The 24,657-nt window shown below is 39.2% G+C and overlaps 1 protein-coding gene and 1 long non-coding RNA gene across 3 annotated transcripts in view; one reads left to right on the top strand and one right to left on the bottom strand.

Moving 5' to 3' along the window:
- The window catches only part of LOC128026211 (adenosine kinase-like), a 176,284-nt gene that overhangs the window by 76,682 nt on the left and 74,945 nt on the right, over window positions 1-24,657 (bottom strand). The window lies entirely within an intron of this gene.
- LOC128026212 (uncharacterized) lies at window positions 951-6,426 on the top strand. The gene is made up of 3 exons (XR_008186370.1): window positions 951-1,652; window positions 5,925-6,114; window positions 6,261-6,426. It is a non-coding gene; the product is annotated as an uncharacterized LOC128026212 (long non-coding RNA).

Below are 24,657 nucleotides of genomic sequence, written 5' to 3'. Positions count from 1 at the left end.
CCTTCATTTGCCAGAGGACAATCAGAGAGTCCACTGACAGCCCCTACAGCAGTGCTGCCGAATACTGGGCTCCATAACAGAAGCCCACCGGGTTCTGATGCATCAAAGCACATGGAAGAAAAAAAAACCCTACGAGCCTAGAGTGAAGCGATCCGTTTCATAATCACTGCTTTTCTTTTGATCTATACCACAAAGAGGCTGACTACCAACTACAACAGAGCTGTAAAATCCCAACAAACTACACTAATTCAGGTGAAAGAGCGACATAACCTAATTTTGATCTATAATCCTTAGAAAAACCCGACGTACCTCATGCCAGGGGCTTAAAAGGGAGGTCTGAACACAATGCCTGATTAGGGATGACTGTTTGGCAGAGCCACGGATAGGCAAAATTAGATTAATTTGCTTTTGACACACTGTAATAATCTAATAGCATTTAGCTCAGTGAACCCAGGCTTAAACAATGGCGGTGAATGCTCTTTAACCTGAAACCCAGCCAGAAGCAGCTCCAGAACCCAGCCAACACATCTAAGGATTAAAAGCCCTCGGTAACCTGATGGATGCAACTCCAATTACAAGCTTATCAAACTGACAAAAACCGCAGCACGGCTATTTATAGATCGAACCGAAATAGACCGCCAGCACTGGCCTCCCAAAAGTGGTCATAAGGCAATCTGGCCCACCAGCGCCGAACAATTCTTCTGCCGCATGTTGACGCGTACCCTCTGCACACTGACGTGGGCCGCTGGATGCGACTGATGCATGTTGTGCATTCGCGTGTCAGTTTTGAAGCTAACTGAAAGCAGCACTTGACAGAGAAGAGAGAATGATGGGAGCAGAAAGAGAGAGAGAAATGAAAATGAGTCATATCTCTAAGGATGCAGACAGAGAGGAGAGCTGTGCACAGGCACGGCTGTCACTGGCCGCAGACACATGAATAAATAAAGGCATTATAATGAAGACAACTCTCCGTCTGCCCATCCGAGCCTGCCCAGCCTGGCACCAAAGCTCAGGAGGGAGAGAAAGAGAGGAGCGAATTAAAAAAAAAAAGAAGAAAGATCGAGAGACAGAACGAGACAGGAGAGGAAGAGAGAGCGGCCCATCACTGTGATTGACAATGATGAGCACTGTCTGCTTCTATTAAATCAATCAATCATCGCTATAGGACTCGAGTCTCGGTTCTCTCAATAGCCTAACAAGCTCAGGACTTCACTGTTTCTCTTAGCCGTTTACTCTCATGTCCCCCCCGCAAAGTGAAACATCTGGTCAGTTTCTCTTATCTGCTTTATTTCACGCTTATGGGGTGTTGTGTGCCATTTCCGCTGCGTGCCCCCTGCCAATGGTGTCATATTTGGACTGCTGTCTGTGACTTCTCTTTAACACCTCCCTCCGCTGGGATGTGACATCCTCACCACAGCGACAGGGCCGGAGGAGGAAGACAGCCGGCGACTCGGCGAGGGGATGATCAGATGCGTGCGGGCCTGTCAGGAGTCTTCATCGCTCCGTCCAGACTAGGAATAAGTCATGCTGCTTGAGTTATTCAAGAACCGACTAGTCGATTATGGAGATCGACTAGACCTTTTCTTTCTTTCTTTTTTTTTTTTCTGTCCAGCTGAAAGAGACACCAACACAGCTGGTATTAACCCAGTTTGGTAAGACTACTTTAAATGATTTGCTTGAAGTGCTTTAACTGCAGTATATGAAGAAAACTATACTATTAAGCAATTAAAATATGTATTTAACTTAATTAGTGTCAAATATTCTGTAACAAATAGTTTGAACTGATACAGTTATAATAAACACACCAAAATCCAAATGTTAATGATTTTTTTTTTAAGTTTATCTACAAGAACATCCTGAACAAAGTTTCTAGTTGCACTAAAATGAATTGAACTTTTAACATTTCATATGAGAGAAAAGATTCAGTAGAACAAATCTTTTCCAATAATACTCATAAAAAATGACCATTTAGGAAGAAGCAAATCATACTTCCTACATTACATTTCCATATTGCACAATTTAATTGGGCCATGGTTGTTTTTTTAATATTTAAAAAAAAGTTCAAAACGTGCACTAAATGCAACAAAAGGAAAAACTAAAAACTTTAATTTATATACTGCAACTGAACAAACAGTGGAAATGTAATCTTTTGCTATGCAAGGATATGAATCCATGAACCTTGAGACTGTTTATTTACAAAAACTGTTCAAATTAACCAATTCAGTATAATAAATCAAACATTCAAATGTTTAAAATGAGAAAATAATAATTTAGAATGTACAGACTTCGAATCAATGGGAGTTTCTTACAATAGATAAAATGATAGAACAATAGGTAGAACAATAGATTGAGACAGACAAACAGACGGATAGAACAGGGCTTTCTAAAGAATGACTAGTATTTTATGCAAACCATCAACTAGTTGATTTAGCAAATATGTAATTTTGCACAACAGATCTGGCAACAAGTCAAACATCCAGATCTCATCTTTCCCATCCACAGCCTGGGGAGCAACATAAACACACAGCCACGATTCCCTGTAATCCAAGGCATTTCGGCACCATCTAATTTTCTCAGAGTGTAGGCAGACAGAGATGGAGGGGAAAGTGAGAGAGAGAGAAAAAAAGTCTCATTACATAAGCTGCTTGTGCGACTGCAGTGCCCACACCATCCCAATAAGTGGCAGTTTTACAGCAATCTAACGTAACAATCAAGGGACACACACACACACACACACACACACACACACACATATACGCACACACAAAACTGCTGGGTAATGTGCAGAAATGCAGGCTGTTTAAATACAAGGTTGGACTGCTTTTTCAGAACCAGAGTTCAGTTTCAGCATCCTTTTTCCCTGCAGGTCTCCGTTAATATCTGCTTCTGAACTGAATTATGATTCAATGTCATCATGACATCCAGATAAGCAGTGAATACTGCAGGCAATAGCAACACAATAAATGTATGACACATATTCAGCACATGCTCTATGTACTCTAGCTGAAAACATTTTTTTTCCTCTTTGTGAGACATTTTCAGCAACAACAAGAATTTGAACAGTTTTAATATTTTTTACATTACTTCTAACTTTTTTATTTTATTTTGTTGTCTTTGAATTTAAAATATTAAACCGTAGGAGAGAATTGTTAAATATAGGCAAATACAATTTGCAACACAAATACAATTTTAGCAATACAATTTTACCAGATGTGAGGTGAGGGGCAATTGTAGCACTAATTATGACAAAAAAAAAAAAAAAAAAAAGTGTGACAGAATTGAAAAATCATATAAAATTCATAAAATGATTTCAAAACATCTATTTGAAGACTTTTCTTAAAATTATCAGGTGATCAAAACAGTAATACAGTAAATTATAGGTCCCACTTAGCTAGACAGTTAAAATAATTAGCTTCAAATAAAAGTATTTTATTTTGTAAAAATTGTGTTTTTATAAAATAAAACGTATTAACATTTTTTACTTTGATGTGTTCTTCTGTTTGAGATAAAAGTTGGAGCATTGAATCAAATAATTTATAAAAGTATTATATTACTACTATTAACCACTCCCATAATGGGGCAACACTGACTTCACTGATTTACAGTATTTAATTTAACATTATGATCTATTCTCAGTCTATTAACAATAAATTATGTGCATGCGTGTGTGCGCTCGCTAAAGTCAGTTTCTGTGGAAAGCAGCAGCAACAGAAAATGCATTATCAGCTAATAGTCTAATCATATGGAATCATTATCAGTTCACTCTCACCAGAATGTGTTCATATTAAAGGAATACAGTACTGGAGTCCACACCAACAGTTTCCCAAATCACCATTTTTAAGTGGACTTGAGTGTGGCTTGCTGGTGAAGTAAGAGAGTGGCTTTCAAACCAACCATACAAACCAAAGTCAGGCCTTCACCAAAAGCCCCAGTGTGAAAGTGTCCTCAAAGAGGAGAGAGCAGGTCTCTGTGAGAGCCTGTGAACGCCACTTCCCCTCTTGGCCAGGGTGGCCTCCTCCAGTGTGACTGTACGGTTTAGTATTTCAGACAAGGGCTTGGGAGAGAGAATGGAGTTAGTTTACCAGTGTCTTTGAACACTGCGGTAGCACAGTGTAAATGACACCATCCGGTCTGACTCTCTCCATTTCTATGCAACTCTCTCTCACACACACACACACACACACTTGTAGTGAACCACCTGGTGCTATCTGCTGAGAGATCAGATCAGAGGCACCAATGAAGGCCCATTTCCCAGAGTAACCTTGCAGGCACGGCCGAACAGAATGATTGCTTGTTAAGACCATGCAGAGTTTATCTGACAAACATACTGGTTTTCCTACCCAACTGGTTAAATATACAGTACAGGCCTCTGTTGTTTAGTGCTGGAGAGAGGCCTGCTGAATTATTCATGAGACAAACAAGCCCATGCTGCCGGGGCTGACGCACAATGATCTGTCACAATGGACTTTCTATTGGGTGTCCAGAGAGTTGGTGCTGTCGAAGGGGGCATAGTCTGGGAGGATTTCGTAGCAGACTAGTCGCTCTCAATCTCTCGTTAATATGAGAGTGAGAGGTTGGAAACCCACTGGTCAATTTATGGCTAGAGTTTATCTGGTCATAAAGTAGTGCTTTGCGCTCATTGGTCCGGGACCATGACGCACTGGAGCCTAATCCTGTTTGCGGTGTGAAAGGGGGAAGAAAGGGGAGGGTATGTGAGAAAAACAGAAACTTCCCCCTGCCCAGACGGAGCTGCAGGTGAATTGGTATTGCCCCTTAACCTTGGGTTGGCACTCTGCTTTGATCTCCAGCACATGCCAGACGCCTATAGGGAAAAGATCAGTGGTGTACTGGGACATGGTGCTAGTAACAGAGACGTGGGGGGTGTGAGAAACAGGGGAGGGATAGACAGAGAGGTGAATGAGAATGTGTACGTGTCTTAAAGGGATAGTTCAACAAAAATGAAAATTGCATAATTGTTTGCTCAGCTTCACATTTCACATTTGGACTAGGCAATGTATTGAAACATTCACAATCTTAAGCTTTTTTGTTTGGCCATTAAGTTGCTTTAAGATTGTCATTAGTAGACAGTAACTTAGTTTCATACATCAGTTTAAACTGTGTAAATTAAATGATCCAAAACTCAGATTTTATTTGTCTGCCATCTTTATGAAAATCTGTGGCTATTTACTAATTCAAACAAAACAAGCAAAAATAAATAAATGCATTTATACAATTATGTATTAATAACATAAAATATCATATAATAATAATCTATAAAAATACATTCATTTAATGTATAAATTATAAAAGTATTATTATAACTTTTTATAAAAATATTTAAAAACGTGGAAAAAAACTTGATTATTTGACCATTTACTATTTGCATTACACATTTAGAATAAACTTGTTTGTAAAAATGATGGTTCTAATGTGGGGGAGGATTATTATTATTATTTTTTACCATCTGCTGAAATTTTAAGTAAGGTTTATGGTAAAAAGATAATGGTATACATATTCTTGTATTGATATATGACCCCACCTTAACATATTATTAAAAAAATATATTTACATTGATCCATTTACGTGATGTGTATTCATGGATGTGTCATGTTCATTAATGCTGTAGCATGACTGAGACCACTCTCTTACTGGGTGGTGTGTGTGTCTGCATCAAACTGGATGTTAACTGACGGCAAATGAACTCCCATAAAAGGTTTCAAAAATGGTGTATGATGGTATAAGTGGCTTTGGGCTTGAACACAACCAGATTCATTGAGCTCCTGTTTGTCTTTCCCAAGCCCCGCAGCTTGATTCTGATACAGGAGACCAGGAGCCACTCTAGTGCAATTCATGGTGTGTTAATAAACTCCCCTGTCTGACAGGGCTGTTCAATGCTCTGTTGCTTTGTGTTCTTTTATTGGCAGAAATTGACCCCACCCCCCCCGCCCTCCTCTGAGAAAGAAAGAGCCTTTCAAAAGCTGGAGGCAGTGCTCCATTCAAACCGAGCTACAGGATCAGAGGCTTTGCAGGGTGACCTTTGACCCCACAGTGCCGCAAGGGTTTGCAAAGCAACAAAAGCCAGTTTTACATCCCTCACAGCCTGACAAGAACATGGTAGGAAATTGTCAATTTAATGAAAACAAGCCAGGAGAATATTGGTTGACTGAGTTAATGAATGCATTTTTTTTTTAAATTCACACATTACAACCTTTTACACAAAGGTGAATACGAGTCCTGTTTTTATTTTGTTCAACACTGAGACTCGCCTGCTACTTGCTGAATTGAGAAAAGAGGACCTTGGATTTCTTTGTGCTGTACAGAAAAAGATGTAAAAGGAGAAATCTATAAACTTCTCAACACATTTGAGAGACAAGCAGGGTATAAAAATAAAAAAAACTGAATGAATGAATGAACGTGTGTGTGTGTGTGTATAAACAAACAAAACAAACATTCTGACAACTAAATATAGATGACAGAGAAAAGGTTACAACAGACTGTAGTACACTCAACAATAATAAATGCAAGGAATCCTTAGTAGAAAAAGTGTGTGAGTGTGGAAGGGTGTAACAATAGAGTGTTGAGCAGCTACAACATTAAGGAGCGATGAGCAGCTGTGTGTATGCGATTACATGTCTCTGCTGTGAGCAACAATCTCACCCCCCGCTCGACCCCCCCGACAGGCCTGGAAACATCTGTGGGAGTTTAATGGAGAGCAGTAAGACTCATATCTGGCGCTTGAGATGACTGTTTGAGACTTGAGCAAGCACGGAGTGACTGATTTATGAGACCAATAGCACTCCAGATTCCTCACTCCACTACAGCACAGCCAGCCCAACTCTTCTTCATTAATCTCCATAAATACTGGCCTGATAAATAAAACAGCCCTACTCTGGTGAAAAATAAGGACGCCATAACCAAACCATAAAGCAAGCTGTCTCAATAGCCCCCTTTAAGTGCGACAGTGTGGGCAAAGCTCGCAAACTGCAGGCCCTGATGATCTGGAGTATGGTTACGGTGTTTAACAGGACAGTCTCCAAGTGCCACAATAATAGTATATCATTATATTACTATTTCTTCTGGAAATACAACTAATATATATATATATTAGGGGTGTAACGATACGCGTATTCGTATTGAACCGTTCGGTACGACGCTTTCGGTTCGGTACGCGGTACGCATTATGTATACCGAACGGTTCGTTGGAGTAATTAATTATATTTGGAAAAAAAAAAAAAAAAGAGAGAGATAGAAATATAATGATATGCGTTCAACAAGGTAGCCCAATAACCCAAACAACGTAACAGGCAACGCCCCTGACACTCCCGAAGAAGAAAAAAACACCATCTTATATGTTTATGTTAGGCTACTCAGCAGGCGCTCGCTCACTCAGTACGCGCTGAAGGCTCGTTGCAAAATAGCCAATGCGTTTAACATAATAGAAATTAGAAGATCCTCCAATAACCAACAGGTCTGGTGTTTGGGTGCACTTTGGATTCCCTTTAAGCTATAATGGTGATGGCAAGAGAGCGCTCGGGCAGAAGCGCTCGGGCAGAAGCGCTCGGGCTCGCTCATGAGGCGTCTGTCTTTGCTAAGCAACAATGACGTGCTCTCTCCATGAGACGCGGAAATTTCAGCGAAGGATAAATGGATTTCCTGCTCTAAAAATCGCTTGCAGTAGCTCTGCTACTAAATTTATTTCAAAATTGCAATCCATATACAACTATGATCAGCTGTTCCTTCATCTTGGCTGAGCTCTCAACGTTGTTACGGGAAAGGATGAAGCTGATTGGTTGGTTCTTGTCACATGACCCGCGGTGCGCTTGCGGCATTCTGAAAAGTTGAGATGTTTTTACATTTTGCTGTATCTAAAACGTATCGAACCGAACCGAACCGTGACATCAGTGTATCGTATCGAACCGAACCGTGAATTTTGTGAACCGTTACACCCCTAATATATATATATATATATATATATATATATATACAAAGCTATGTTTAAAATTGGCTATTATGTGATAATCAAGTGACTTAAAAATAAAAGGGACTCCTTTGCCTTAACAAAAGGTAAACTCAAACAAAAAGCTATATGTACAGTTCTAAACAGGGTCGGACAAAATTCAGAATGAAACCGACAGCAAAAATTGTAAATGCAATACAAAGAAAAACAACACATGGAATGCATACTGGGAAATGAATGTTTCATTTCACCTTGTGATGATGAAATGTATAAGCTAGATCAAAATTTTCTACCGATATAGGCATCTATCTATATATCCATGCCTCCTTTCCTGAAGTAAAAATGATTAATTTATTTGAAATTCAATTCTACGTCCCTGTAGGGCTGGGCGATATGGCAAAAAAATAAAAATAAAAAAAAACATTTGAACGTTTGAGCAACTTGATTCAAGTATCTTTTACTTTATTAACCCTCTAGTTAAAGAAATGTTTATTTCAAGTGCACCACACATAAAGCTGTCAACATGATGTAAATGTTAAACAAATCACTTGTTAAATATCTTTAAAAAAAAAAAGATGCATGCACTACAGCTGCATCTGGTAAAAACTTGTCTTGAACATAATCACATGTTCCGAAATAATAGAAAAAAAAGAAAAGAAAAAAAGACTGAAATGTATAACACCAGTAGAGTAATATTAGATATAAATGTTCAGTAAAAACAATGAACAGATCCTTCTGTCTGTCACCATGATTCAAACATGACATTTCAGACATACAGTAGTAGATCTTTACAGGATTTTATTAGATTAAGCTGACTTTCCCATGCTTTGCTCACATCTATTTGTCTAAAAATGTGGCAGTCCCATCTTCCTGCATTTTTTCCTATTCCACTGCCCACATTGCATCTTTGTCAGCACAAAAGCGCATTCTTATGGTCCTTCACAGAGCGTGTCACACATGAAATTAACTGTGCCAAAACATTCAATTTGAATGAATGGATTTATAAAATAGCTGAACAGCTGACTCTCTTTGAAAACACAATTATTTACCACTTTCACCCCACACTGTCAGTTCAATGCTCACCGGAATGGATAAAAATGTATTTACACAGCATTCAGTACAGGAAAGCTTGGTCATTATTTTTTTAAACCGGGAATTTAATTAAACTAAGATCTCAAGGCTCATGTACCGATGTTCGTTTCACGTAATGATTACTGAAGTAATCAGCGTTCCCTTATTTCTTTTCTAACAATAGCTGTTAGAAAGATCTTGATTGAGAAGGAGCCACAATTTGTGACCTTCTTAGACAAACTCAGTTCTTCGCTGCAAAATCCTATAAAAACATGATTTTATCTCTGCTAATTTATACCGATAGCTATGCAAACCTCAACAGTGTAGCCAATCCCGTAATTAAGGTTTGTGGTTCCCTTAAAGACGTCGTAGCCAGAACAAGGTTAAACAAGGGTTCAAATCACAAATGGGTCTCACACGCTATACACTTTGGAACGGAGGGCAAGTAGGATATTTTATCCTGCATTCTGCACCATAACTCTAATCATGGTGATAAATCAAGGTCATTCAGACTGGGCAGACTGTAACTGTATTGTAACAGAATCTGAGGAGAGCCAGGGCTGGGAACTAGGCCATTAGGTCCTCTCAATCCCCAGCTTTGGATAAGGTTTCTCTAAGCATGTAGTTAACTACACTCAGGAAATGATTCCTCTCCAGACCATTAATGCACTATAGAATAATAGATACACTAAGGACCGTGGCAGATGTATTTCTGCGCCTATAAAGCCTTCTCTCAAAATCCCTCTTTGCTTGCCAAACGCAACACCTCTTGCTCCAAAGCTGCGATGCAGCCTATAAAGGTTGGCCCACTCTATGCGTTCCCAGACAAGGCAGAATGTTAACAGGGTCAGTGCTGGGGATTGAGCCCTGCAGTTAAATCTATTTGAAAATGTAAAAATGTGAATTCTGCTTTATAATGGCTCCCGCAGGTCCCGGCGTTACGGGCCAAAAGAAGCTTCCCCGAAGCCAACTGCTGGATCAGATTTCAGCCCTTCTACCCCTCCCAGAACTAGAAAAAAAAAAGTTGAAAGACAGACAGACGGAGAAGGAGAGACATTTAATGCACATTTAACTTTGTCTTTAAACAAACAACCATACCAAAACAATTCAATTATCCCATCGTCCTTGGGGCCACATACTGATTTATCGAGCCATGGCACCTGAGACGCAGATCATTCCAGGTCTCCACTCTTTCGCTCTCATTTGACTTGCCCTCGCCCACCAAAAAACCCTCTCATTCTCTCCCTGTCTTTCAGACCCCTGGGTTCCTGTTAAAAGTCTGAGCAAGAGATCCAAAAGAGAGGGGCCAGGCCCTGACAGCCCTGCCTGAGATTACAGCGAGAATTTCGTCTTTGAATGAAAAGCTTGTTTATCCGAGTTAACGCTGGCAAATTTGCCTCTCCACATCCAGCCCCTGTTAGCTTTGGCAAGTCATGTGAAACGCAGCTGTAGCGCTACGCAAACACCAATGGGGCTGTTCTGCGCCACGCTTCTTTTCTCTTTTCGACACTTTTGGGAGCTGGAGAAATTATCCAGCACACCTGGGAATGCCGAAGCCGCTCGCCGTCCAACTTTAACTACTTGAACTGACTGGCAGAGGTTTAAAATTTGGTTAGCTGTAATTATTCTTGAGTCTGGCGTTCACACAAAGAAATCAATAACAGATTCTCATGAGCATTCACTGGGCACAAAAAAAACTATTAGTTATAAAATGTCTGTCTGATAAAACACTCAAACAATGACAGTGCAGCATAACAAAGGAAGTGAATAAAAAGGAGAAGTTTTATATTTTCAAAGTAATAGTTATGCTACACGCTTCACCGGTAGCTGCATTTATGAAGGTCGTACTTTCATTTGACCATGGAAATTCTTTGTATTCTTTGTATCTCATTGTACTGGGTTGAATATAATTTTACGTGGCCCAGTCTGAAAATTAAAATCGAAGACTATCAGTCTTCGATTTTCAAAAAAAAAGAAAGGAACACACAAAAAACACCAACAACAAATAATCTTGCTCAGATCCTCCTGAGATTGAAACAAAATGAAGAAGCACAGCTGTGGCACAACAACCACTTGTTTAATATTATTTCAATGATGACCTTGTGGGCCATAATTTCTTGTCAGGCCAAATTTGACTTCTAGTTTCCACAGCTCATGATGAAATATTCATCTCAGGAGCTTCCCGATCCACAGCACAATTCGGACCAGTAATGAACAATACAGATTCAAAAGGGGATACAATTTCACAAACAAAGAAAATTACCGAGCATCTTGAATCCCCCTGCTGGGCGACTATCCCGGTCAATTAAAATGATTCCACTGATGCTTTTCTTTAAAGGTTGTTCTTTTCCTTTTGTCCTCTGTTTAGCATACAGTGTGCATTTGACATGATCAAGGTCAGGACTAATTATGGAGCCAAATCCAGTCACTTTTATTTCTTAGTCAAAAGCATGATGTACCATGTTTACCATTGTCAAATCCTGCTATGAGCGGCTCCTTCTCAGCCTCAGGGCACTGGCCAACAATACTGCTTCTTCAAAATCCCCGACCCGAGTTTACTACTCCACACTGCACCGCTAATTTAAGCTATAATCAAGGGGTTTCATTCATTAATACTGCTTAAGAAAAGCTGTAAGCAAATCTCTAATGATTTAATCTCCCCCGTGCTCTCTCACACACCCACACCAGAGTATTTGTGTTAGGCTAATGTGCTAATGATTAGAGCCCACATCTCCACCTCCCGCCGCTCCTTAAAGAGCAGTACAGAAGAATAACAAACGGCTGCCCACCGCAGGAATCCACGGCTGCTCCACCGGCACTGATGATTGGCATGAAGAAACTACACCCACCTCTAAAAACACACACGCTACCTGCTGAATAAAGTGCAGATCAGCCGTCACAAAGACTATTGAGATCACAAATCATTACTTGATTGCTCTTACAAATTACAAAGAGCTTAATAAGTACATACCAGGCAATGATGTGATGAATTCAATCATACATTCATACTTTATCGTACTATCCATCAAATAACCGAACATGTGTGAGAATCACTTGGAACAGTGCAAAGTAAAACATTTGGAGCATCGATAAATCAGATATAATAAACACCTTTACATGCCATAAGAAATCAGAATTGTCAGTTTTGATGTCATGGCAACTTTAAACTGTCAATCAAAATCCTCCAATATCCCTAAAAGACTTAAAAACCGGTTCACTGTAGTGCCCTGCACCATAAATATACATAAATAAAATAGTTAGTTACTGTGTTTGTGTGTTTAATATGAACTAAGACTACAAATAAGAACTGTACATTTAAATAACTATGATTCACCTCAACTTGCTGAAATGTGCCTCAACACAAATTTCATTAAGTTTAATTGCATTTAATTCATCAAGAAAATAAAATTTAAAAAACATGTCACATCTCACATTAAAACTAGTAAAATTTTTAGACCATTTAGAAATTAAGAACATATTAAACAAGACAAATGAGTTAACTAATCAAAATATAACAGTCAACACAATGTAAAATCTGATTTGACCCCATTTTTCTAAAGTAGTCTTATTGTGAATGATATTCATGCACAGTATGTTTGTCTTTGAAATTGATCTAGAACTTGTTCTACCTCTGAAGCAGCTTCTTCTCTGAAACGGATCAAGATACTGGATGAAAAAAATTTCAACAACCAAAAAACTATTTGATTATGGTTTTAGTGACCTCTCACATCTCAGTCCATTCTTATTTTTAACGGGGCATTATTTATCATCCAACACTTGATGGATACAATCCTGCTCACTTGTGCCACATTACAGAAGTAAAATGGGCTGTGATCAGCAAATCACATTAACATAACCTCTTTGTATTTAACTCATTTAATATATATATAAAAAAAAATTTTTTTTTTAAATTAAGTTATCTTGGAAGCTCTAAAACTTTCGCAAATCAATTTTTCCCTACCACGGACATTGCGCATAATGCGCTAAAAAAGGCAAACAAACCTGGACTAAGACCCCCAGACCCTCACAAGCAAATAAACAGAAGAACTTGTGTGAGGCAAGCAAGTACAGAAGTAGCTCTGTACAGCAAAGGCAATACATCAAAACAACGAGACAACACAGTAACACCTGTTCAGGGTGCATGCTACCATTTCTCTTTCTCACGCACTTTCTTTTTAAAGACAAATATAGTTGCAATTGTAGCTTGTCACAGGGTGACCTGCTTCCTCAGCAGACCTCCTGCAGGTCTCCGGAGATGCTCTGGCACTGATCTCAGCACAGCTGCACCTCACCAATCTTAACTGCCAATCAAAATACGACCTTCTTTCTTTTCAAGAACACGCCGGAGATGCTCCCGTGTTCGCACACAACTACAGCTATTGCTATGCTAATTCCTGTCTAATTTCTCACCCCCCTTCTCTCCCTCCCCCTGTCACTTAGACAAACAGAGGTCATCAAACATCCCAGAAAGCATGGCATGCTCTCCCCGAGAGGCCTGACGATTTTTATGAATTATGGAGGGAGCTTTAAAGCATACTGCCTTCACTTTAATTAGGTCTGAGTGTGGAATGTCGTCTCTATGGGAAGCCTAGAAGCAACATATGAGACAACTCCTCCTCTGTACTGTAATATCCCTGGGCACAAACGTCCACGCTACACTGTGCTGGGTTGCCAACATCTACAAATCAAGTCAATGGCTAAGGAGAGAGCTATTAATTTCTCTGACTGTTTCTTCTGGCTTCTAACAAGATCTTCTCAGAATGATGCACATTTAAGCATATTTGGGAAAGTTGATATAGGTTTCAATGACAGTCCATAAGCAACACCAACTGAAGCATGTCTGCAACTCGACTTTGCAGAACAGTAATCTAAAGGCTAGTTGAACCCTGACCCAAGTATTTAATTCATAAATCATACAAGCCTTTATTAATAGCTATTAAAAGTAACTAGAGAGGAGTAAAACACTATAAGCATCATTCAACTGGTATGTTAATGATAAGTCAGCAATGTGAGCAAGACATACGAGCAGACAGGTAAATCAGCATGATGTTAGTGGTGTTAATTAGTGCATGCTAACTAGGCATGAATTTAACAGCACCACTATACTATAAAATGGCCTAGACAGACAAGCTGAGTGATTATATATATATAAAAAAATAAAAAACCTAACAGTTGGATTTTAAACCGCTAATTGGGAGTGGAAACTTGGCCTTTATTGCCTGGGATGATACCAATCAAAACAATGGCAGCATGGATCACTGAACAGGTTAATGACATGCAGGAACAACATTTCTATAAAACTTGCAATTACCTTGACAGTTTATGCTCTGAAGGAGCCTGAAGACTCTGACAGCCATCTTGTTTGCTGCTGCAAGCAGTCTGGTTGGAAAAATAAACTTTTCAATGTCATATGGAAATAATATTATTTCTGGGATGAAATGAGGCTCATATTCTGCGATGTATAACTCCTTAACCAGTCTTAAAGGAAAAGTTCACCAACAATTCTGTTATCACTTACTCACTCATGTTGTCCCCAACCGGTTTTATTTACTTCTGTGGAAAACCACAAAAGGAAATTTTGAATGCAGTTCACAGGGTTTTTTTTTTATTATTTATAATTTTTTTTTAGGCTCAATTTAGTTTGGACCCCACTGACTTTCATTATAGGGGGCAGTGTGGGAACAGTGAGACATTCAAAAAATATATTTTGTGTTCTGCAGAAGACTGAAACGACATTAGGTTAAAGGGATAGATCACCCAAAAATCATAATTATGTTATTAATAACTCATGTCGTTCCAAACCTGTAAGACCTCCATTTATCTTTGGAACACCGTTTAAGATATTTTAGATTTAGTCTGAGAGCTCTCAGTTCCTCCATTGAAGCTGTGTGTATGGTATCCTGTCCATGTCCAGAAATGTAAGAAAAACGTAATAAAAGTAGTCCATGTGACATCAGAGGGTCAGTAGGAATATTTTGAAGCATCAAAAATACATTTTTGTCCAAAAATAGCAAAAACTATGACTTTATTCAGCATTGTCTTCTCTTCCGTGTCTGTTGGGAGAGTTCAAAACAAAGCAGTTTGTGATATCCGGTTCGCGAACGAATCATTCGATGTAACCAGATCTTTTTGAACCAGTTCACCAAATCAAACTGAATCTTTTTAAACTGTTCACGTCTCCAATATGCATTAATCCACAAATGACTTAAGCTGTTAATTTTTTTTATTTGGCTGACACTCCCTCGAAGTTAAAACAAACCAATATCCCAGAGTAATAATGACTCGTAAGCCAGACAATGACTCGTTGACGAACCGTCAAGAACCGTTTCTGTCAGACGCATTCGATTCGAGAACCGAGGAGCTGATGATACTGCGCATGTGTGACTCAGCGTTAAGCAGACCGACCCACAGAGCATCTGAACTGAACTGATTCTTTTGGTGATTGATTCTGAACTGATTCTGTGCCCAGGTAAACCGAAGGCTTGAATCAAGGGCAATCATCGCCAATGACGCCATTACGTAGAGCACAAAAGAACTGGTGAACTGTTTTCTTTAACTGATTTATTGAATCGAACTGTCCGAAAGAACTACTGGTGATCCAAAAACCGATGCAACCGGTTCTTGACTCGTGAACGAGTCATTATCTGGCTCGGCTAGGTGTTCATCTTCAGTTCTGTCTTCACAGCAGTTCAGTCAGTGTACTGTTTGAGTCAATTAATTACTCCGGGATATTGGTTTGTTTGAACTCAGAGGGAGCGTCAGCCAAATTTTAAAAAGTTAACAGCTTAAGTCATTTGTGGATTAATGCATATTGGAGACGTGAACAGTTTAAAAAGATTCAGTTCGATTTGGTGAACTGGTTCAAAAAGATCTGGTTACATCGAATGATTCGTTCGCGAACCGGATATCACAAACTGCTTTTTGAACTCTCTCACAGACAGACACGGAAGAGAAGACAATGCTGAATAAAGTCATAGTTTTTGATATTATTGGACCAAAATGTATTTTTGATGCTTCAAAATATTCTAACTGACCCTCTGATGTCACATGGACTACTTTGATGATGTTTTTCTTACCTTTCTGGACATGGACAGTATACCATACACAGTTTCAATGGAGGAACTGGGAGCTCTCGGACTAAATCTAAAATACCTTAGACTCTGTTCTGAAGATAAATGGAGGTCTTACTGGTTTGGAACAAATAGTTATTAATGACATAATTATAATTTTTGGGTGAACTATCCCTGTAAGTAAAAAAAGCTGAACTACAGTAATCCTTTAAGATTTGAAGAGCTATAATGTGGCAATTAAAAATTAGCTGAAGGAACTAAAATCAGATCTTTGCGAATGTTGAAAACAATTGGTGGAAAACCAAATTGAACAATATCGGAGTTCAAAACCAATTTACAGCAATCCATGGATTCTCCAGAGAGTGCACAGACTGCCAAAGCTGTAAATCGCTGTGCACAGGTGTGTGCAGTAATTCTTGGGGATGTGAGGCATGTGACAGTAGACAGGCGGACGGTGACAGCAGAACCGACACTGGATGCTCATCTGAAGAATTACAGCCACGGCTGGATCCCAAAGCCATTACACAGCATGCTGTGAAGCGGTCACTTTCAACTCATGCCGAAAACACTGGCCAGGAAGTGCTTCACTTCAGGGATCCTGGAGTAGATGGAGATTTCTGAACATTTCTTGGCTTCAAGATCATTTTTCAAAGCAAGAATGGATCGTTGAGTTCTTATGTCATTGGTGCCACTAGTAACAGAGCCCTAGCCACTATGAGGAACTAAGTCAAGGTTCAAAGTTGTATTTGTCACATGCCCAGTGCTACCCTGTAGTACAAAAAATACATATACATATACATATATATATATATATATATACATATACATATACATATACATATACATATACGTTATAAAATGTTATTTATTCCTGAGATGGAAAAGCTGAATCTACAGTTTTCAAATATCACGTGACCCTTTAGAAATTATTCTAAAATGCTGACTTGCACTTCAGAAATTGTTGGAAACATTTGTACTGCTTAACATTTTTGTGGAAACACAGAGAGAGAGAGAGATGCTCTTTTTTTATCAGGATCTTTAATAAAAATCTGAATAGATAATTGTAAATGGATTAATCTATCCATCTAGACAGGCAGACACTATGACTCACAGAGTCTAATCATTTCTTCAAGCCATCTTGAGCAAGGTCATAGACATTTGTATATAAAAGAACAGACTGAGTAATGTCACTAATTACACAAACTTACAAAAAAAAAGCAAGAGGAAAAACTCTTGTTTAGACACACTTAATGACAAGCAGAAACTGATCTGTAACATTGCAGCAGTAAATTGCAGCCTCCAGCCAGTTCTATTACGGAGAATATTATGGCGATTAAAAACAGACTGAAAAATCCATCCCTGGTGGTCCTCTCAATAACATGGAGACATCATGACTCTTGCCAGCTCTGCTCTTGGAACCTGCCTGCTTCTAATTTTACAGAAAGAACAGCTCATTTCTGGACAGACCCAATTCATTTTGTCTTTCTGGTGGGGAGGTACATTCTCCTGTCAACTTGGGAAAACAGGGGCCTCTTTGATGAACTTCGGAGCAAAAACTTTACTTCATCTGCTACTCAACTGTCCAGTGTTTAAATAAACAACCAAAGAGCATTTGCTTTATAATCATATCTGTAAACAAGCTTAAGGATTGGGTTTCTATTGTTCAGTTGTTAAAAATATTGTGCATGACAGCACATAACATAAGCTTTACCTAACCTCATCCATCACCGCGCTTAAATACCCAGTAGAACGAAGCCCAACAGCACACTTCAACACTACGAAATTTATAGACAATGGGATAGAAAAGACATGAATCAGTACATTTAATCAGCACAGGCTTAGATGTAGTTACGAGTCTGACTTTAACATCTCCATTCTCTTGGAATGTGACAAAAACTTTAATGCCACTAAAGGTTTATGACCTGGCATCGGTGGAAGCTATCTGCAAACTACATGACTTCAAAAGCTACCCTACGAAAAATCAAGTCAAGCCCTCAAAGGAGGAAGCAAAGCATTTAGGATATGAAAGATGTTCAAATTCCAGCACTTCTTAATGACCCAAATATTCCTGACATCGCTCAGTGTGAAAGAACAGAAAGGACATTTTATAGATCACGACTTCAGAACAGAAAAACAAAATGTTCTGGCTGGAAGGAGAGTGGAAAGATTTCGATTCCACACCATTTGGCAGACTTTTCTGGTTTAGTGGCATCCTATGAGCGCAAGCATCCAAAAGCCCAGCGCAGTAAGGCAGGCTGCAGCTCTGCAGGGAGCTTGAGCAAGCATGCAATGGTACGAAGCAGAATGTTAGTGTCTTGTCTGTCACCTGCTGTGTGTCACCAGGCTCCTGTCATTTCCCCCCATTCATTTTTCACAGTCACTCAACACTTAGACTCTCCATCTCCTCTATATACTCCTCCAACGCTGTCATTTTGGGAAGAGAAACAGAACACGAAAAGACTAGTACTGACACTACCAGATAAAAGGATGCGTTCGTCATCTAAAATTTATATAACCTGTTTATTCTGCTCTGCTCCAGCTGTCTGCATGACTATATTACATACCCAAACTTAAAAACTACCTAACTAACTATCAATTATTATTAATAAGCAGCAAATTACTTTTGTTGTTCGTGGTAAGAGGATGAGGATTTTTTTTTTTAAATCATTTGTAAATGCACAGTGATTACACTCAGTTTCTCAAAAACTAAATATTTCAGAGCTGAGCATAACTAGAACAATTTATATTCAACAACAAAATTTTATTCACTTTCCTTTCCCAGGCCTGGAAACCATAATATTGAAATTCCCTGATATTTCCAGGTTTTCCAAGAACCCTGCATTAGTCATGAACACCACAGGTGTCAACCTGAATCACTCAGATTACTCATTTCATGAAATTTCAGCTCGTGATGATTTCTGAGTGAGTGAGTTGTTTACCTATCCATTGGGTTGTTAACAGAGGCCATTTCCAACAGTTTTCCAGCAACCCATTTGTGCAGACTGCCAGTATTTCGCTGCTGCCACCTCAGAAGGCAACAAGCTTAAAAGACCTCAAGACACTTTGTTCTTTTATTTTTGTACCATTTATTATTTTCCTCAAACTTTTATTTATTTTTTTATAAATGAACTGCCTCCCTGGAGAAAACATCTTTGAAAGATTAAAAAGAGAAAGCTGGTAAAAGTCAGTAAGACAGAGGACAACTAGGGAAAAGAGGATGATGACCCTAAAAGATGACTTTCCATGTAATAGCTGTTCTTTCTCCTGGTCACATCTGTCATTGATTTTTATCTGGAGGCTTCCTCAGGACTGCATTAAGACTCCAGCAGAGCAAACATAAACAGGAGAGCGAATCCGGGACTGGCAGGGAACACACCGAAGCTAAAAAGGCCAAAGCGTCTTTTCATGTAGTCCAGCTAGCCTTTGTGCTACTGCCCGAGATCTTTCACATGATGTAAGGGGATTTGGGATGGATCTGGGAAGTCTGACGTGCTACTTTTCTTTATCATTACAGTTGCCGAAATCCACAGTACAGTAATTGTACCAATGGGCACTTAAATCAGTCTTAATTTAGCCATAATGGGGGGGGGGGGTAACACTACTTCACTTTTCAGATGTTCATCAAAAAAAGGACTCTGATGTTGTGCTCCATTATAGACAAATAAACTAGAAGGAAGTGACTAATTTCCTGGACAGAGTCCTAAGTTCGGACGAAGGGAAAAACAACACTGACAACAGGATTTGCTGAGAGAGAAGCACCAAGCAAGAGCTCTGCCTGTTCTATATCAGGAGCCGGTGCTGATGCCAAATGAACAGCTTTGTTACTGCTCCAGTTATGAGACGGACTGGGGGCCCAGTGTTCAGCAAGGTGCCGTGTCATGAATATTGAACGGATGGCGCCTTATCCTCCAGAACAGGCCGGGGTTAAAGGACAGACAAGACCAGGCTGAGCTTTCTATAAGCTTCGTCCTCAAAGAGATCTGTAGCAATTTAGATTGCAAATGAATAATTGTGCCAAAAATAAGAGAGGCCGCAAAGTACACAGAGTTCGAGTGCGTTTGTTTGCGTGTGTGCGCGAGAAAGGGGAAAGAGTTTCGTATTTCACCCTCAGGCCCCTAAACACACAGTTTATGTCCATATGTCGTTCAGATGCTTGCGTCTCAAATGAATCTCCAATGCCTCCCTGGAGTACATAACATTAATCAACAAGCTTACTTACGAGGCGCTACCCACACTGTAAAACCCCCGCCAGCTAATGACAGCCCTGCAAGAGTTAATTAACCAATATGGAAATCCATACAGCCCACAGCTTGTAAACTGTATCCCGCATATTATCGGTGGTTTAGTCAAGACATTGATTTTATATGTAGGTACATGATATGGAGCTGATTGTGTAACCACACACTGAACCGCACGGTTTAGTACTGAATGAATGAGTGCTTTAATTAAGACCTGAGAAAGCTGCAGTCAATTTAATTCAGGGAGCGGTGAGAATTACAACCACACCACCAGTAAAGCAATTGACTAAATCCACTGACTGATTCTTCAAAAGCTCATGTTGAGGAAAAACAGGATCTAGTTTTACATCCAACCCTATTGGATTTAGTTAATAAATCTGTCATTTAAACAATACAAAGATCTTTAAGCACCAGGCATGTTTATATTTTTATTTACGATATTCTATCTCCAACCGGTGGTATGTGTAGGGGTGTCCTTAAAGGGATAGTTTACCAAGATAAACATTTCGTCATTGGTTACTCAACCTACGCTCACAAAATGCACCACTACTTCTATGATGAATGTTGACAAGTGAATCTAGGATGAACATCAAAATTTATAGTGAATGATGATTTAAACGACAAGTAAATGAAGTCTGTTCTTCACATAAAGCTTTCTTTTTGGGTATAGGTTTTAAAGAGAATTTGAATGGAACATTGAATACATTAATTAATTTCAGTTTTAAAAATGTTTTACAGTTTTAGAATATATTTTACACATGAACCCAATACTTTTTATAATAATACTTTATACAAATACTTCCCATATATTACACTACATTTCTTTTAAAGTGATTTTTTTACCAAATTCCAAACAGAATTTAGCAGCTAAGTATATGTATATATGTATATGTATGTATATACATGTATGTATGTATCTATGTATGTACACACACACATATGAGAGAGAGAGAGAGAGAGAGAGAGAGAGAGAGAGAGAGAGAGAGAGAGAGAGAGAGAGAGAGAGAGAGAGAGAGAGAGAGAGAGAGAGAGAGAGAGCGCGAGAGAGAGAGAGCGAGAGAGAGATTGAATCACTTGATGTGTTATCCAACCATTTTGTATTATTACTAATTATATAATAACTAAAAGAAAAACACTTTTGGTTCTACTTTAGAGTTACTGGAAAATGTGTTATATCACATAACTCCAATAGCATTTTCAAGCTTAATTTATTCATTTTTGCCAACATAGCAGGATGCTGTAGTAAACCATAAACCACAAGCCTCAGCTTTATAGTCAATTTAGTGCCGAGTGAGATCTTCATATAATAACTATACATTATAAACACTGATTAACAATATTCATCACTCTGCAATGCATTAGCGAGACAGTTGCTCAATGCCATTTCTCACACAAACTAAACATATGTTTTTCATTGATACCAAGACCACGTGCTTGTGAAAGGTTAACTATATTCTGAACATGTTTTTGTGGGTGGGTGTGTATATATGCAAATGCTCACGCACAGTATGGCTTTGTTTGTAACAGTGAGAAAATATCCTTTCCTGCCATATCCCACGTCTCATTGCTTCCTCCTACAGTCTGAGCCCCTTCTTTAGTGTGATAGCAAGAGAATGAAGAAAAGACAGTCTATTTATATCTCTCCCCACCAAGCCCTCCTTGGCAGTTGCCTGCAGTTAATCATTATTCATAATGCGGGGGAAGCGTCACCTTCACCATGTCACGTAACACTAAGTGCTGGAAGGATCTAAGAGTTCCGTGTTCATCACCATTTGTCACATCTGAACGCCTGCATCTATAAATACACATGGTGACTATGCATGTGCCACTCACTTTGACCTTTCCACAATGTCCCAGGGCTTGACTCATCTCTGCTGCCTTTGTAACACCACCATGCTATATCGTGTAACATAAATGTTTTCGATTTTAAAAATTGAAAGTGCAATGTATTCCTGAGACGGAAAAGCTGAATCTTAGTGGAGCGACCTGGACAGCGACGCCATCTTGGAATGCATTGATGCATAAAGACACAAAACGATCAGTCTGTGCAAGAAACTGAACAGTATTTATATAGGTTTTTTTTTTTTTTAACCTCTGGTTCACAAAATATCCAAACTGTTTGAACTCTCCTAAGCACATCCTCCTGAGTGCAGACTTATAAGTGCATTACCGCCACCTATTTCTCAAGAGGACCATTGACACTCCTAATTGAAATTGTAGATCGAATATCAATGGTCCATTTGAGTGATAGGTGGCAGTAATGCATTTATAAGTCTGTGATCAAGCAAGAAGAAGACTATGCCTCAAGGCCTTCTGCTGAGCAGCACTCAGGAGAGTTTTAGCAGTTCGGAAACTGCATGAATCAGAAGTAAAAATTCTATAAATACAGTTCAGTTTCTTGCACAGACTGATGGTTTTGTGTATTTATCAATGTATTGTCACGAGTCACAGGGTTTAATTTGTGTTTGTTTATTTTTATTTGGTTTATTGTATGTTTTAGCTGTGATTACCATCCACTTATAATAATAAGCACATTATAATAATAAATAAATCCAATCTGCATAAGTATATACTGCCTGTAGCAAGTGTTTTTTTCTTTTAGAGACCAACCATATTGAATGGATTTATAGGTCACATAAATAAAGCACAAGCCTATGAACAGTGCATCACCTGCTCTTTTAGACTATGAGGTCTTGAGATAAGACGAGAGCACTCTGATAAACGAGAGCGCTCAAAGAGAATTGGGAGCCCATGCTGGGAGGCCGGTGGACTGATCAAACCGTAGATTAGAGCTGTTATGATCTACTCCGCTCTCCAACTCCCTATGAGGCACAAATGGTGAAATATTAGCTGAGACACAGCCCATGTGCTCCAGCTACAGACAGCCTAGTAGTCTAGAGTATCCACCCCTACACACTTCTAGTAAACAACCTTTGGGTGGAAGGAAAAGAAAAGGTGCGATTTCACAAGAATTCTGCTAAAGCTCTCCCTCAGCATTTGGGTGTAACCTGTGTAAGTTGTTCTGGTCTCACGAGAAATGCTCCGTTTCCTGTGCAAAACGGAAATGGATGCCAGTCCACTGCTCTCCAGGAATGCACAAGGTGAGTCTGTTAGGCTTTTCCTTTGCAGGGTGCTTAATTGTCTGTGACCCTTCATACACTCAGGAAGGAAATAAACGGTTCTTGGCAGCGCAGTTGTCTGAGAAGCTGGCGCTTTTGAATGTTAACATTCAATTAACCTTCTGCCGAGAAACGGAGGAGCATGCTTAATGATGGGGCTGTTTTCAGCTTCTCACTGCACAGCACATCATCTCCAAAACCTGCAGGTATTTAGCGATCATTAATCAGACAACCTCCCTGTGCTCAAAGTACATGAAAAATTCCCTCTGCAGAAATCCAGAACAATGAGGGGGTTTTTACACTTGCATGTATCTAAATCCTCAATCGCATACAGGGAGGTATTGAGAAGTTTTTCTACTTTCATTCTCTACATTGTGAATATCGGACACAGATGTTACGGCCATTCAGCATGGAGAGTTTAGTGTTCCCTGGTATGTGTCTTGTTAATCTCATGGAGTCTTGAGAGCTTTCAAACTTTCCTTTCTTCTGCACTAAAATGTCCTTTCGTCAAACGTTTCCCATTGCCAAGTTTGATACACGTGTAACATTTGCCATTTTCCTCCTCTTTCCACTGAGACTAGCACTTCCATGAAAGACAAAAATATATATATATTAACTCTTTATCGAGAAAGGTCATATGGACACACAAGAGACTTTTTTTCAAAGGAAAGTAAAGAAGTCTGTTAAGTCAAACATGAGGTCATGGAATGTTTCGTCTTCTAGTCTGATGTCTGGTTCTAGGCACCAACTTTTCCCCAATTTAAGTTTCCATGCAAAAAAATATGAACTGGGAAAGGCCTTTGAGTGCTGAAGGGAGTTAAGTGATTTTCTTCACAGAAGAGTTCCAACTACAGAGTGCACATGTGTTTCCAATAAAAGAGTCCAGTTTGAGTCCAAGGTTGGGCCCCCTCACCACTTTGAAAAAGAATCTGTGAAGGCACCATGGGCCAGCGACAAATGGAAAAAAGGAAAACATAAGAAGCTGAGGAAAGAAAGGTTGCAGTAGCAAAGATATCCTTTTGCTTGCTTGCTTTTGTTCACCCAAAAATGAAAATTGTCATGATTTGTTCACCCTCATGTCAGTCCAATCCTAAATGGACTTTTCTCTACAAAACCCAAAAGGAGATATTTCTTAAGAATGGTGGTAACCAAACAGTTTTGGTGAATAATGAATTCTATTGTATGGACAAAAAAATTAAGAC

Source organism: Carassius gibelio, chromosome A13 (genome assembly GCF_023724105.1).
Source record: "Carassius gibelio isolate Cgi1373 ecotype wild population from Czech Republic chromosome A13, carGib1.2-hapl.c, whole genome shotgun sequence".
NCBI lineage: Eukaryota > Metazoa > Chordata > Actinopteri > Cypriniformes > Cyprinidae > Carassius > Carassius gibelio.
Note: the sequence above shows the minus strand (reverse complement) of the source record. Positions and strands in the feature narration are given on the sequence as shown.